The sequence below is a fragment of the Protopterus annectens genome, chromosome 9.part0 (assembly GCF_019279795.1).
Source record: "Protopterus annectens isolate FY-2018-M chromosome 9.part0, PAN1.0, whole genome shotgun sequence".
Lineage (NCBI taxonomy): Eukaryota > Metazoa > Chordata > Ceratodontiformes > Protopteridae > Protopterus > Protopterus annectens.
Window position 1 is genome coordinate 1,692,883,815 of NC_056743.1, and position 17,207 is coordinate 1,692,901,021.

Sequence of the window (17,207 nt, forward strand, 5' to 3'; positions counted from 1 at the left end):
AGCACCAAATAATACATCCTTTTGTAGAGGAGCATCTAGTAATTTCGCTTTGACATGATCAGGCAAGGTTTGTTCCCTAAGCCAGGCATGTCTACGTATGACTGATCCTGTAACAGCAGCTTTACTTGAGGCCTCTAGAGCATCATAACCACATTGTAAGGTGTGCTTACCCACTTGTTCTGCACTATGCATCATATCCTGCAACTCCTTCAAATCTGGTTGTTCAGGTTGTGACATTTTACTTTTCAGTTGTGATAACAAAAACTGTTGATATTTAAGCATATGGAACTGACAGTTTAAAGCCCTCATGGCTAGGGTAGCCGAGGTATATACCTTTTTCCCCCACCTTTCTAAGGATCTAGAATCTCTCTCGGAAGGTAATGGATTTTTAGCAGTAGAGGCCTTCATTCCCTTGGGGCCCTGAGAAATGGTTTCACGGTCAGCAGTATGGCTTTTGTAAAGAAATTGGTGTGAGTTAGGGACTCTGTAGTACCTATCAAGCTTGACTGGGGCTGGAGGCAGGGAATCCGGATTAAGGCAGGCCTCCGAGTAAACATCATCAAGTATGTCCAAGACAGGAGGTATCGCCAGAGGCCTGTGCTGAGGTAACAAAAGAAATTCCCTAAGCCTTTTCTTGGAATCTGAATAATCTTGGCCTTCCCAGTGGAAGTGTCCCCTCAAGGTATGCAAGGTTTCCCCGAATGAGTAATCCTCTGGGGGGGGGGGGGTACAGAAGGAATGGACTCCTCTGCATCGGAGTCTTCAAAAGGGGAGTAAGAATGTTCCTCCTCATCAGAATGCTCTGAAATAATGGAGCCCTGATCAGAAGAGGGTGATTCTTCCTCCACTCTGGGTCTTTTGTCCGGTGGGGGTTGGAAACCCCCGATAAGAGTAATTAAATCCTCAGCCATTTTAAGCATCTGCTTTTTAGGCATGGGACCTGGAGATGGGCCCTGTGCAGCAGGTCTCTTGGAGTGCACGGCTGATTTAGACTTAGTAAAGGCCTTGATGGAAAAGGAAGAGGAAGGCCTGAAGACACCATGGGTGGAGGTAGACCTGTCCACATTATGAGGCTCAACACTAACAGTGGCTTCGGTATCTGTAGTCGGAGTGTGGGCCGAGGAACCTGCGGCCTCGGTTACAGAGGACACCGCCAGAGAAGCGTCGTTGATAGTCAGGGGCTGCGTAGGCGCCTCGCTGAGAACCGGACCACGTGTAGTCGGTTTTGGCGTGGTATCGGTGGAGGCCGCGGATCTCACGTGTCGGTCCTTGTCCTTGCGTGTTTTGGACAAAACAGGAGACGGAGTCTCCAACGACATTATATAGTTAAAAGCTTTCCCAAAGTAATGCTGGGCGAACTCCGTCCGACGCTTAATAGTGCGTTTATTGAAAGTAGCACAAAAGCGACAGCCCGAGACGTCGTGGTCTGGGCCTAAACAAGGTATACAGAGGGAATGGAAATCCTTACGCGGTATTTGCTTCCCATAAGAAATACAATTGTTAACTTTGTCTGACATCGGTCTGAGGCAAGAAAAGTTTCCCCAACGGGGTACTTAGCTTTAAAGAAGACTTCGGTTTCAAAATTTTCGTAATTTCAGGAGCTGGCCGACCGGCACTTACAAACTGCTTCTGCTTCGGGCACCGCGCGGCAAAAAAGACTGAAGAAAATGGCGTCGGCTGGTTCTTTTATACCCCTGTCGCACTGACGTCAGGGAAGAAGCGACTACAACCGACACCGGACCTAGACTTTGGAATTCGGCTGACCGAGGACCCGCCTGATGGCAGGAGAACCCATCTGTAATGACTGCAGCTGTATGCACGATGAACATCTGGTGCCAGAGCCATGGCCTCAAGCTAAACGCCAAAAAGTGTATAGTCATCCCCTTTGGCAAAAACAAAGTGCCCACAAATTACCACATAGGCGATAATCCATTAAGTACAGAAGAAGTAATTAGGGACCTGGGGACCCAAGTTGATAGCAATCTCTCATTTGACAACCACATGGCTAAAGTGGTTAGAAAAACATTTTATATATCCCACCTAATCATGAAGGGATTCACATCTAGATCAGGGGAGGTCATCGTGCCTCTTTACTCATCCCTCATCAGGCCCATAACTGAGTACAATGCCCCTTTTGGGATGTACCTTACCAGACACCTGCAGCAACTGGAAAGACCCCAAAAGTACCTCACCAAGAGGATCAAAGGGCTCAAACAGATGCCATATGCTACCCGGTTAAAGAAACTCCAGCTCTACTCAGTGGCATACCGCCTGCTCAGAGGCGATCTGTGCCTGACGTATAAAGCCATGTCCAACCCGGAATTAATGGACATGCTGCACCTCAGAAAATACAAATCCCATTGAGCTACGCGCTTGAGAGACTTGAACCTCAGCACTGAAATAAATAGGACATGCTGGAGGGACAGATTCATAACCCAGAGGCTCCCTTCATTCGGGAATAAAATCCCAGTCCAGGTTAGGCAGAGTCCCTAATTGACTCTCTTCAAGAGGAATCTTGATGAGTGGATGGGAGATCGTAGGTTTACCCCAGGTATCACTTCTGTGTCACTGTTAGACAGGCACAGTATACTAACCTCGAAAAAGGGCATAGCAAAATTAATTTAAAATGGGTGGCGAAAGCCAAACACACGCTGGCTAGGCTTATAAATGCCCTAGGGCAGATAGCCTAGTATGAACCTATGAATATGACATACACAGTGGGAACTGAGGTAAGCCTGGAGAGAGGAGCTCTAAGCTGGAAGTGACTGGCTGCTAGTTGGAAATCTCTAAAATTTGCTGGAGCACCTGTTTAACTAGATGCAATAGTAGGTATTGCATAAACTTATAGAGCACATCCAAACATCCCTGCCCAGAACAGTAAGATGGGCAGCGTCCTACCCTCCAGCACTCTAGTGTCTAAGAAGGCAAGAAAATAACCTCTGGGTAGTATGCTTATTACCCACGCAGAATTGGTCAGTTGGGTCCCGAAAATCAGGAATAGTGAAGAAAACACCCTCTCCCAACAGCTTCCATAAGTGGTTAGAATCACAGGAGGGAAATGGGACTTGTTTCCTTAATAAATACATTCCAAGTTTAGTGAATGGAAGTGGGATAGACTGGAATAGAGGTCGTAATTTAGGGTAGCACTTCAGTCCCTGAGGTAAAGCTGTAAGCTGGAGCAGGTGAGAAATGCATATCCCATGGAGAGCTGGAGCCACAATGGGTACAATGAGTCCAAGAAGGATTAAAGATACAAGGAATAACATCTGGCCAAGTAGTGTCAGAAGTCAGTATCAAAACTTGCATGTTGAGGACAAGATCGAGACCTTTAAACTGCCCCACCATGCCATCGAACAGGGACAGGGAAGCCATACTTCCTAAGGGCCTTCATTTGTGAGGTAGGAAAGGGCGCAAGAAGAAAAGACCCAAGGGGTATACGACAGCCCATGGGTCTAGTAGAATGATCCCATCATGGCCACCTAGAAAGGATAACTTTGGCTAATTTCAGTTCTTTGAATAAGGCAACTGAGAGAATGGCCAATAAGCCTAAATGCTTCCGGGGGGAGGGTGGGGGCAGCACCCCAGACCAGAAATATATACTGGATGAGCACTTAATACAAATCCTGACTGGTAAGACCTGAGTAGACTTCAATGTCTGAAAAAAGGAGCGACAGTCAAGAAGTCTTTGGATCGGAGGGTGCTTTAGATCCTGAGCAGCAGCACTGACTCAGTGGTTCTAAGATGATTGATAGAAGCTTCACTGGCACATCAGCACAGATTGGAGGAGGTTCGGGTCCGACACTTGACAGTGGGATCCTAAGAAGAATTTGTTAGGAACTGCACTAACTCAACAGCTCGGATCTGAGAGGAGACTAGTGCTGTTGTCTGTTGGTTCCATGCCTAGGATCCAAAGAAGTGTAGTTAGATACTGCATTGGCTGAACTGTGACCCACCAGCTCAGATCCAAAGGGGGGCTTTGGATCAGAGAAGTACCTTGTTGGAGAGTGCACCGGCCTAACATCCCAGATCCAAAGAAGCTTTGGTTACGAGGAAGCCACTTCACTTAGAATCCTCAGCATCGGATCCGAGAACTGATGCGTTCTCCCCAATAAGTCAGGTATGTAACAGATCCTAGGTCTAGGATCCCAGGAAAAAAATTATACAGATAGAGTCTGAAGGGAAAAACTTGGATCTGAGAGAAGACTGACCAAAAAAGGGAAAAAAACATGGCATCAACCTAACGGATCCGAGGATTAGTAGGGAACGGAAGGAGGTCTTGAGCTTCTAAACCAAAGGGTTAAGGTTAAGGGTTCTCCGTTTTTGTAACACACAAGGGTTTGAAGCCTTGTTTTGTTTCTTTTACTCATGGGGGGGGGGTTAAGCCCAGAAGAAGCTCTCTCTCCTATTTTAATTTATTAACATTACTCTTCTCTCTCTCTCGCCCTTTTAAAAATTAGCACACATACAGGTAAAGTAGGACAGCACTCCAAAGCCCCCAGCTAGTCAGGGCGAAGGTCCAGAAAAAGGCAATGACTTCATAAGTAAGACCAGTACAAGATCAGACCACAATTAGTACTGAAAAATAACTGCCGCCCTAATGTCACATGCCAACTCTGATCTTCCACACAGACACATCTCCCAACCTTCTATCTCAAGAAAACCTAAATCGGAGAAAAAAATGCTACATTTATTTATTTTATTTATTTATTGCATTTGTTTACCGAGAAGGTCGACTGGGCCTAGGAAAGCCCATTTTCAGTGGAGGCCCAGGGAGAAAAGCTCCACATACATTTCAGATGTTACACATTACAATAATACAGTGAAATTCTGTTACAGTTACATAGATAACTAGAGACAATACAGAAAACATAGAAATATAGTTGCAGTTACATAACTAGCTAGATGGGGAAAATACAGTAACAATCCTAGGCATTATTTTTATATGGTATTTAGAACATTGGAGTACATGCATTATGAGTAAGACATTTCAAAATATATTGGGGTATATATATTATGATTATTTTTATATGGTATTTAGAACATTCGAGTACATGCATTATGAGTAAGACATTTCAAAATATATTGGGGTATATATATTATGATTAGGGAGAAAACGGTAAGAGTGGTAGGATTCAGATTCATAGAAGTGAGGACAGGTGGAATAGGCAAGTGGAAAACAAAGAAGAGATGGAGAGAGAGGAGGGTTAATCAAGGATAATGAAAAGAGTTGGTTTAGGAAGGAAAAAGTGATAGTAAAGTGGAAAGAGGAGGGGCAGAGGTTGGAGTGGAACACAGGGGAAAAAGAGGTAATGTTTACCAGAGAGGTTAATTTTGACATGGGCATAACAAGCTGGAGGAGAGATGTTGTCTAAGTGGTAAATTTTGAAGTAGTGAGGGTTATTTTTGGCATGTGCAACACCAGCAGGAGGAGCGATGCTGTCCAAGAGATTTTTTAAAGAGTGCTCGGGTGCCTCATGGAGGTTACTGTGTATGGGAGAGCATTCCAAAGTTTGGAAACAGTGAAGGAATAGAGCATTTACCAGCTGAGAGTTGGGGTTTGTCTACTTTGAGCAGAGTTTTATTTTCTGATCTAAGAGGTCTATTTGGTTGGTACAATGAAAGCAGGGAGGAGAGAGATGGGCATGCTGTGGGTCTATATATTATTTTATGTGCAGTAGTTAAGTGAAGATAGTCGAGATAGAGTGGCCTTTCTAGCCAGTTTAGTTGTTACAATGAGGAACAATGGAGAGTTGAGGATCTAGCTACTTTATTGTAACAGGAGTTAAGTTTAGTTTTAAGAGATGAGTGGATGTTTGTTAGGATAGGGGTCCCATATAGCAGAGACGGAAGTAGAAAGGCTGAGGCTAGAGTCTTCTTGCAGTGCTGTTGAGGTAATAGCAATGCTTATAGCGTTTGCCTAGCTTCTGATGTGTTTTTTTGATGTTACTGAGTATGTGGAGATCAAATGCGAGGGTTGCATCAATGGGGACACCTAACAGTTTAGTGCTTGAGATAATTTCAATATTTTCTGGGAATGGATAGAGAATAAGGTCCTATCTAGGGAGATTGTTTTTTTGAGAGTGAATAGGATTAGTTTAGTCTTATTTGGGTTGAGAGTGAATAGGATTAGTTTAGTCTTATTTGGGTTAAGAGCAAGGTGATGGTTTGACATCCATTTTTCAATGGATGTGAAGGCATGTTGGGTTAGTAGTTGTAACTCAGAAGGGGTTTTTACAGTGCTCACAAGGAAAACATCACAGCAGAGTGAAACACTACAGGAGGCCATCTGTGCAACATAACCCTGACAACCACAAAGCACTGGAAGCTACCCACGGAGGCAAACAGGTCAGAGAAAAAAAAAAACACGACCAGTTGAACAGGGAACAAGGGCCAGACAACCAGATAAGCTCTGAGGAAGCAAGAGAGCAATATAGATGTCCTCTTAAAGGGACAAATACATTAAAAAACTGCCCAAGACTACAGCTCTGAAGAAGCTACCAAAAACAAAACACGGTTCACAGAAAAAGGTAAGAACTTAAAGAGTGGAAATATGTCGCCAACAGACCCTGAGGTGGTGGTGGAGTAAGAAGAGGAAGAAGAAGAGCTGTAATCTGCAAAGAAATTTACTTACAAGAGAAAGGTTAAGCAGATAGTAAAGAACCGATTATTAAAACATCAGAGGAAATCACTTGTTGATTAAACAGCTGCAGCACAAGAACTAGGAAGTTTGCTTCTGGACCCTGAGGAGGCAAATGAGATCTGAGGAATCAGAAGTAGAGTGCTGCACTGTGGGAAGAGGGAGGAGCTCGAGTTTAGGATCTGAAGTCTGGAAAATGTGGCCAAGTCGGATCTGTAACCCATCAGTGAGGAAGAATGAGAAGGACAACATCGTATCATAAGCTTTATACAACCAAAACAGACAACATGAACACACAATAAACCAGGCTGTCTATTAGTCAGTACAAAATTGTCGAACGTCTGTTAAACCTAAACCCTTACAACCTTAGTCCTTCCAAAGGGTATGTAACTTACCTTTGGAGAATGGAAGCTATACTATTATTCCACAAGGGTAGCTCCACCACAGACCCTGGCATCTATCATGCTATTATGCTCACCAGCATCATCTCTAAAATTATGGAAAAATTATAAATGTGAAATCTGGGCCACTCTGGTGACATTGAAGAATGAAGCCCCAACTACAGCCCAGATATAAGGAAGCAACACCCAGTAGGCAGAAGAAAATCTGTTTAATAATCACACCAAATAAAACAACCCACAACAGCAGTACTCACAAACCCCCAACAGGTTAAAATGCGTTTCATCAAAATAAAGACTTAATCAGATGAATGTATACCTCACAAATTTAACCTTATTTATATCACCAACAATGTAAAACAGCCAATCAAAACCTAATTGACAGATTTCTTATAGGTTCATAGGTAAGTACTAGGCTATCTGCTCGAGGGCATCTATAAGCCTAGCCAGAATGTGCTGGCTTTTGCTGCCCCCCTTAGATTAGTTCGTTGTGCCTCTGTCCAGCAGAGCCACTGCAGTGATCCCCGGGGTAAATTTTGTTTCCCATCCACTCGTCAAGGTTTCTCTTGAAGAGTGTTAGTGGGGGCTCTGCCTAATGCAGAAAGTACAGTTGTGTACACTTACCATAAATGTAGATGTTCAAGTGTCTTCACTGTTGCAGTCATGACTGTAGGGTTCTCCCCTGCCGGCAGGCAGACCTCGGTCGGCCAGAATCTCAAAGTCTGGGTCCGGCGTCGGTTGCTCAGCCATGCTCCCTGACGTCAGAGCGCCAGGGGTACAAAGCTGACAGCCGACGCCATGTTCTCCAGTTTTTCTTGCCCCAGATGTCAGGTGTTCCAAAATGAGTAAAATCCCATACCCTTTGCAAATACACCTCAGAAGAAGGGTGAAGAAGGGAACCACACAAAAGAAAAAATAAGAGGGGACAGGAGGGAGGTAGCAGACTGCAACAGTGAAGACACTTGAACATCTACATTTATGGTAAGTGTACACAACTGTACTATGTTCATCGTGTTTCACTGTTGCAGTCATGACTGTAGGGTTGAATCCCAAAGCAGAATAAAAGGGAGGTGGTCATAAAGTAGAGGGGGCGGCTAAAAGGCCCTGCAAGACTGCAGAAGCAAAGCCTGCCCTAAACTTAGAGTAGAGAGGTAGACTGTAGTGCTTAGAAAAAGTATGCACTGAACTCCCAAGTTGCAGCTTCCAAAATGTCTTTGGTAGGAACTCCCCTGAGGAAGGCAGCTGAAGTGGCAGCAGCTCTGGTAGAGTGAGTCCTTATACTCCCTGGGATTTGCTTTCCAGGGTGTGAATAGCAAAATCTGATTCCATGAGCAATCCATTTAGAAATGGTCTGTTTTGAAATGGCTTTACCTTGGGAACTTGAAGCATAAGAAGCAAACAATTGCTCTGATTTCCTTGGTTCTTGTCCAGGTAAAAACGTAGTTGTCTGTGTACATCCAAGGAATGCAAGATCCTTTCCCCCTTATTTTGAGGAGTGGGGAAAAAGTTGGCAAGTAAATAGTTTGATTTAAAGCCACTTTGGAAACCACCTTAGGCATGAAAGTAGGATTAGTCCTTAAAGACACCCCGTCTTGATGAAAAATAATACAAGGTTCCACAGCCATGAGAGCTTGCAACTCCGAAACTCTCCTGGCAGAGATCAGAGCTAACAGGATGGCTGTTTTCCAAGATAAAACTTGATGTCAGATGTGGCAGCAGGCTCAAAAGGAGGTAAGGTGAGTTTTTCCAAAATATAGTTGAGATCCCAAGCAGGAATGGGGGGAGATCTAGGGGGCCTTAAGTTCTTAGCTCCTCTGAGAAACTGTCTCATGAGCTGGTGGGAAAAGATTGGAGGGTCTGTATTATAATGAGCAGAAATAGCAGAGGCATGTATCTTTATGGAAGAGAAAGAGAGACCCTTATGTAAGAGGTCTGTCAGGTAAAGTAAAATCAGAGGAATGTTAGGAATAAGAGGATCTGAATCCTGAGCCTGCATCCAGGAGCAAAATCTTTTCCATTTTCCTGCATAAGATTTTCTAGTGCTAGGACGTCTGGCATCTAAAATGACATCCATAACCTGCTTGGGTAGGAGAGAATGAATCATAGACCCTGGATTAACCAGGCCGCCAGGCTGAGAGTTTTGACATGGGAGTGCAGAACCTGACCCTGGTGTTGGGACAGAAGGTTTGGAGTCTGTGGTAAAACCCAAGGGGGCTCTAGACAAAGGTTTTTCAGTGTTGGGTACCAAAACTGTCGAGGCCAATTTGGGGCCAGCAAGATTATCATCTTGGGCTTGTCCTGTTTGATCTTTAATAACACCCGTGGAAGAAGAGGTAGAGACGGGAAGGCATACCCCGAGAGGTTTCTCCAACTGAATGATAGTGCATTCACTTTCCAAGCTAGTTCGTGGAATGTCCTGGTGCAAAAAATCTGTAGTTGATGATTGAGGTGGGATGCAAAGAGGTCTATGTGAGGACATCCCCAGACTGCTGTAATCATCTTGAATATTTCGGTGTCCAGCATCCATTCGTGTGGGTCCGACAGGTTTCTGCTCAGACTGTCTGCCAGGAAGTTTTGCTTCCCTGGTATAAACTGAGCTTGAAGGTCCAGTTTGCAAGCTAGAGCGGTGTTCCATATATTCATGGCTAGTCTGCAAAGGGGATAGGAATGAGATCCCCCTTGCTTGTTTATGTACCACATAACTGTGGTGTTGTCTGTCCGTATCAGTAGTTGTCCTGGTTGTAGAAGATTCCAGAAGGCCAATAGAGCATTCTGAACGGCTAACATTTCCTTTAAATTGATATGCAGGTGCTTCTGATCCTTTGTCCAAAGGCCCTGCAGACAGTTGCCCTGAAAATGGGATCCCATGCATAATCTGAGGCGTCCGTGGTTTGTATCTGAGTGGCTGGAGGCAGACTGAAGGGTTTTCCTTTGTTTAGAGTACATGCCTTGGACCACCAAAGGAATTCCTTTTGAAGACAAGGCTGGACGGAGATCTGTACGTCTAAACTGTGGCAATGCTGAGACCATACACTTTTTAGGTACCACTGTATTTTCCTCATATGTAGTCTTGCATATGGTACGAGAAGGATGCAGGAGGCCATGTAACCCAGAGCCTGCAGGAATTTCCTTGCAGATAGCGGAGTTAATGTTGCCAAGGTTTTGAAAGTTGAAGCCAGTTGTAACTGTTTTTCGTATGTCAGAAATGCCATCTGGGTTGTTGTGTTTAGAAGAGCACCCAGAAAAGTTATCTGTTGTGAGGGTGTCAAATTTGACTTTTTTATGTTTACAGTGAATCCCAGGAACTTGAGAAGATTCTGAACAAATTCTAGATGCTGGAGTAAGACATCCTTGCTGTCTGCCTGAATTAGACAGTCGTCCAGATAAGGGTAAATTTGAATTCCCTTGAGTCTGCAATAAGCTACTACTGGAGCCAGGCATTTGGTAGAGACCATAGGCGCAGTAGACAATCCAAAGGGCAGCGCAGAGAATTGATAGTGCCTCGATCCGGCCTTGAACCGGAGGTATTTTCTGCATTCCTGCCTGATGGGAATGTGTAAATATGCCTCCTTTAAATCCAAAGTTACCATCCATGCATTTTTGGTCAGCATTGGAAGTAGCTGCTGTAGAGTAAGCATCTTGAATTTTGGTATCTCGAGAAAAGTGTTTAAGACTGACAGATCCAGAATGGGTCTCCATGAATTTTGCTTTCTGGGGACTAGAAAGAGCCTCGAGTAAAAACTTTGCCCCATCTCTGAAAGTGGAACCAGTTCTATGGCTTTCGTAGCCAAGAGAGCTTCCACCTGGTTTAAGGCCTCAAACCATTGATGTTTTGGAAGATCTGGCCATCTGCTTGGTCTTGGTAGGGTATGAAAATGGAATCTGTAACCTCTTGAAACCACATCCAGAACCCACTTGTCTTGGGTTATACGAGTCCAGTTTAGGTGAAAAAGAGAAAGTTTTCCTCTGAGAGGGGCTTCCAGGCAAGAAGTTCCTGCAGCCCAACAGAGGGAGTCATTGAGTCTGTTTTCTATGAGCTTGCGACCTGTCCTCTCCTCCCCTAGGGGTGGAAGCAGTCCACTGTCTTGGTCTATAAGAGGGTTGCGTTTGAGGCCTTCCTCAGGAGCGTTTGTATCTACCCCTCTGAGGCCTGTCTGAATTGGGAAAGGACCAATTTTTTGTAGGCCAATTCCTACTAAATCTGGGTGGCTGTACTTGTAAGAAATCTTTAACCGTTTGCATGGATTTTTCCTTGTCCTCCATCTTCTTTATCACCTCTTCAGCTTTAGATCCAAACAAAACATTATGCTGAACAGGAGCATCCAATAATTTAGCTTTTACTTGATCTGGCAAGTTTTGTTCCTTTAACCACGCATGCCTTCTAATGACTGTGCCAGAGGCAGCAGCCCTACAAGAAGCCTCCAAGGCATCAAATCCACAGTGTAAACCATGCTTCCCAACTTGTTCAGTGGCATGCATTAAGTCATGTAATTCCTTATCATCTGCACAGGCGGAAATGGAAGTTAGCTTTTGTTTTAAAACAGACAGAAGAAATTGCTGGTACTTCAGCATATGAAACTGACAGTTTAAAGCCCTAATAGATAAAATAGCAGAAGTGTACACTTTTTTGCCCCATCTTTCTAAAGATCTGGAATCCTTCTCAGTGGGAATGGGGTTTTTAGCAGACGCGGCCTTAACCCCCTTAGGACCCTGAGAAATGGTTTCAGGATCAGCAGGAGGATTCTTGTATAAAAACTGGTGGGAATCAGGGACCCTATAATACCTGTCTGGCTTAACAGGAGCTGGAGGAAGAGAGTCAGGAGTTAAGTTAGCCTCCGAAAAAGCATCATCCACAATATCCAAAATAGGAGGAATAGCCAGGGGTCTATGTTGGGGAAGAAGAAGAAAATCCCTTAGTCTTTTCTTAGATTCCGAGTACTCCTGTCCTTCCCAGTGAAAATGTTCCCTCATTTCATGCAATGTTTCCCCAAAAGAGAAATCCTCAGGGGGAGAAGCTGAAGGAATGGATTCCTCAGCATCAGAATCCTCATAAGGAGGGAAAGAATATTCCTGGTCAGAAGAAGAAACTGAAGAAACAGAAGCCTGATCAGAGGAGTCATAATGCACTTCCTGCCTAGGCCTTTTATCTGGAGGGGGATGTGAACCCCTAATCATAGTAAATAAGTCCTCCGCCATCTTAAGTAACTGTTTCTGAGACTTGGGTGCCGGATCAGAAGAGGCCTGGGCTGCAGTCTTTGATTTGGAAGGAGTCTTTGCCTTTGTCTTTGGCTTTGCCTTTATTAGAAGCCGAGTAGGCCTGAAAACCCCTTCGGAAGCCGGTACCTGCACAGCGGCTCCGGACCCATCCGAAGGAGCATTGTCCAAAGGTCCTGCAACAGAAATATTCAAAGGCCTAGTTGGCTCCTCGTAGGAGTCCGTTTCGGCCATCGGTTCCGAAATGGCCGATGACAGGGGCTGCAAAAGCGCCTCACTGACGGCGGCCGAACCTGAAGCTGGCTCTGCTTGTACAATATCGTCTGATTTGGACCTCGGAGGCCTGTCTTTATCCTTGCGTCGTTTGTGAACTCCCGTAGTCGGAACCGTATCCGACGACATTTTGTAATTAAAATGCCCACCGAAGTAATGAAATGCAAAATCATACCTTCATTTAATCGTACGTTGCTTGAATCTAGCACAAAACCGACAACTAGCTACGTTGTGGTCAGGGCCTAAGCAAGGAATACAGTAAGAATAAAAATCCTTATGAGGTATTTGCTTCCCACATGAAATACAATTATTAACTTTTTCTGACATCGGACTGGAGCAAGAAAAAAGTTTCCCCAACGGGGTACTTAGCTTTGAGTAGGAGAAGAAAGTCTTCGGACTGAAGTACGTTAATAAAAATTGTCAGGAGTCAGCCGACTGGCACTTGCGAACTGCTATCACCGCACGGCAAGAAAGAGTGGAGAACATGGCGTCGGCTGTCAGTTTTGTACCTCTGGCGCTCTGACGTCAGGGAGCATGGCTGAGCAGCCGACGCCGGACCCAGACTTCGGGATTCTGGCCGACCGAGGACTGCCTGCCGTCAGGGGAGAACCCTACAGTCATGACTGCAACAGTGAAACACGATGAACATCTGAATCCTGTTCCAAAGCATGGGGAGTTCTCTGGGACAGGAATCTATCCCTCCAGCATGTCCTATTTATCGTTGTGGTGAGCTTTTGATCCCTAGAGCGTGTGGCTCTCTGGGATTTTTTTTTTTTTTTTTAAGGTGAAGCATATCCATCAATTCTGGGTTGGACATGGCCTTGTATGTCAGGCAGAGATCACCTCTGAGTAAGCAATATGCAACAGAGTACAGCTGGAGTTTCTTCAGTCGGGCTGCATAGGGCATCGGTTTGAGGCCAGTAATCCTCTTGGAGAGGTACTTCTGTGGTCTTTCCAGCTGTTGCAGGTGTCTTGTAAGGTACATCCCAAATGATGCGTTGTACTCTATGATGGGTCTAATGAGTGATGAGTAGAGGGGCACTATAACCTCTTTTGTTCTAGATGTGAACCCTTTTGTGATTAGGTGGGCCACATAGAAGGATTTTCTAAACACCTTGGCAATATGAGGAGAGATTACTATCTACTTGGGTCCCCAGACCACTTATTACATTTTCTGTATTTAGGGGATTACCACGTATGTGGTCGTTTGCGGTTACTTTGTTTTTTTCCAAAGGGGATGACTATGCACTTTTTGGCATTTTTGCTTGAGGCCATGATTTTGACACCAGGTATCCGTCTCAGTGAGACCCTTCTGGAGGATGTCTGTATCAGCCAGAGAGAGAGTCAATTATGGCCCCCACTTTGCAGTCGTATCAGCCATAGTCCTCCTGTGCTTGCCTGTACCTCTGAGAAGTATATACCGAACAGGAGGTGTCCCAGGACTGAGCCCTGAGGGAACCCCACTTGTAACCGGTTTAGAGTCGGACCTAGTGCCTGCAACTCTCACCACGTGGGTTCTATCAGTGAGCCAATTGGCAACCAATCTCTTGATGTAGGGATTTATGTTTAGGCTGGTGAGCTTGTCTAATACCAGAATGGAGAATGGTGTCAAAAGCCTTTGCGAGGTCTAGGTAGGCAGTGTGGACCTCCTTTCCCTGGTCTAAAGCCTTGGTAACTGTCTCAAAGAATTCCACCAGGTTTAGGAGGCATGATCTGCCCTTAAAGCCAAACTGGGTTGGGTCCAATGTTTGGAGGTTCCCAATGTCTCTGTTAATGAGTTCCATGATGATGCGCTCCATAGCCTTGCAGACCAGGCTAGTCAGGCTTATAGGGCAATAGTTCCCGGGGTCCTTTGCGGCTCCACCTTTGTGGAGTGGGATAACTGTTGCTGTGCACCACTCTATGGGTACGTAGCCTGTAAAGAGGCTGAGTTTGAACAGTTTGTTTAGGTGAGGGGTTAGCTCATTTTGGAGCTCGTGTAAGACACAGCCTGGGACACCGTCCGGTCCCATTGAAGCTGTGTTTTTGGCTTTGGATAGGGCTGTTTTAACCTGTGTGTCAGTGATTGCCGGGGCTCTACATTCTTCTGGTATGGTTATGGGCCCTTTAGGGGGTGAGAGGGGGGTGAAGTTTGCACTAAATCGGTCTGCCAGAATGTTGGCAATATCAGTCAGTTCAGTGTGTTTTGTGCCATTCTGCACCAACTCAGAGCAGATCTGAGAGTTTACACTTAGGTTCTTGACATAGCTAAAGAACACTTTGTGGTTATCTTTGGAGTCCTTGGCAATTTTTCTTTTGAAGCTAGCCTTGGATGATTTTATGAGGGATCGTAGTTTTTTGCGGATACTGATCAGGGATGTCTTTTCTTCTTGGGATTTTACTATTTTCTGTACTAGTTTCCTCCTCCTATTGTATAGCTTGTTTATGGCAGGGGTCCACCAGACTGGTTTCCTTTTCTTGGAGGGGCGAGTCTTGGTTTTGCTTGGGATAGCACGATCCACGCATTCTTGCAGGTGCTCATAGAGTGCCTTTGTAAGGGATTCGGCAGCTTGGAGAGCGTTGCCCTTTAGCATGGGGGCTGTGAACCTTTTCACCTCGGTTTTAAGTAACGTGAAGTTTGCTTCTGAAAAGTTTTTCACGGTGGTTTCCTCGATTGGATATCACATTCCGCCCCCACCCCCACAGTGATTAGTCTATGGTCTGATCTAATCAGTGAGGGGTTGACCTCCTCCTTTCGGCTTTTTTCCGGTTAGGGGTCACCACAGCGGATTACCTGTCCACTCATGATTGGCAATGGAGTTTTTATGGTGTCGAGTTGCCAGCCTGGTGCCCAACCTTCCACGGAAGGCACACACTCACGCCTAGGGCCAACTTAGAGTATCCAATCCACCTACAACATGTCTTTGGGATGTGGGAGGAAACCCACACGACCACAGGGAGGACATGCAAACTCCACACAGAAGGCACCCCAGCCGAGGATCTAAACGGAGAACCACTTGCTGTGAGGCAGCAACGCTAACCGCTGCACCACCCTGGCCACCCAAAAATAACCTAATTGACAGATTTAAAAAGTGCAAAATATGCAATACTCCTTCCTTAAAAAAATATGTATTTCTATATCTAAAAGACAATAAATAGGAACTATAGATACATAAAACTGTAATTCATTAATAAAAAATGTCAAATGTAAAAATGTTAAAATTCATAAAACCTTCATGAAAGTAAAAACAAAATGCAAGCAGTTCATTAGTCATGATAATGCCATCTGGTGGGCTAAATGAAACTGACATGCTATAACTTTGCTGATCTGAGCTTTAAAACGGGCCACGGAGACTGCTTCATTTAAACCAGGCAATTTTGTAGCTTCAAGAAATAACTGCCAGAACAATTCTCTGTACTCCTGTATTGTGTCCCATGGACCCCCCCCCCCCAAATGTCTTTTTGCACAACTTCTAAAACAAAAAAGTGAAAACGAGCATCTTGACATACTAGCTTATGTTTATACAAAGAATTCTTAACGCATTTATTCTTTGTCTCAATCATGTTCATAAATCCCGGTTCTTAACTTTTGTTCAGTTTTGCCACACATAAAAAGAAAAACATTTTTTCACATCTTGCAAAGTATACAAGACCACTTGTGTTACAATTTGCAAACTAGAACTGCAAATCAATTTGTCTCTACAAGCTAAAGAGTTTCACCTTTATAAATAAAAGGGCACTGAGAACGACAACCACAATTAAAAGTGCCCACCTTTCCTTCTTTACTTAAAACTTTGTTCATATTATTTTCTAAAATGTTTTTAATGTTTACCCTTTCCTATAAATTAGTTTAAAAGGCTCATCAAAATTCCCTACCAGGTCACAGATGTTCTTAAACCTATTCCATTCTTACTCAAGGATGCACCTTATTATTCCTGTGTCACCACTGAAATCTACCACAAAAGCTCCCTGCAAACCATTAGTTTGTAAATCTACTCTTAGGTCCCTGCTTGTAGATGGGGGTGTCCCTGCCCCTAAAATGGGCGCAGATCTACCTTTCCTTCCCTCAAGAGCTTCATGCTCAATGTATTTTATTAAGCTCTCAGGGTAACCCCTATCCAGGAACATGGAAGTCAAAAGCTTACAGTCTTCTAAAAAATGTTGGTCTTTACTGGTCATTCTACAACCACGTACAAATGGCCCTTTTACTATGCCTCTTTTCTGATAAGTGGGTGTTATTCCTTCCCTATAAGCATCACAATCAACAAACAAATACATTTATTTCCTATAACTAAAGGTATTCAAAAGAGGATATTAATCTCTTATTTATATTACCCTGTTCATATTATTCTATTACATTTCAGTAGCATTCGCACACCAGCCATATACCAACTATAATATATGCCATTGGACTGGTCCCTAACATAACCTAATTTTGGTTCATTAAATGGAGCAGTCTATCCCTTAAGTCTTGACGGGTTGTTTTTTGCATGTTGACGTTTATGGATCACTACCTACCACACACAGAGAGAAGCACCTAAGCTAGGAAACAAAGACAAGTATCTTAAATATAGTATTATAATCCTGTTGGCAGTCCTCTGCATTGATCCAACTGCTTTTTCCAATACTCATCTGAATGCTACACAAATCATCATCACTACCCAACTACAACATGGACTACTTATTAATACTCTATTGTCATCTGC

At 44.3% G+C, this 17,207-nt stretch overlaps 1 protein-coding gene across 1 annotated transcript in view; it reads right to left on the bottom strand.

The window, feature by feature from the left end:
- SPC24 (SPC24 component of NDC80 kinetochore complex) overlaps positions 1 to 17,207 on the bottom strand; it is a 753,264-nt gene that overhangs the window by 360,855 nt on the left and 375,202 nt on the right. The gene's annotated exons all lie outside the window — the stretch shown is intronic.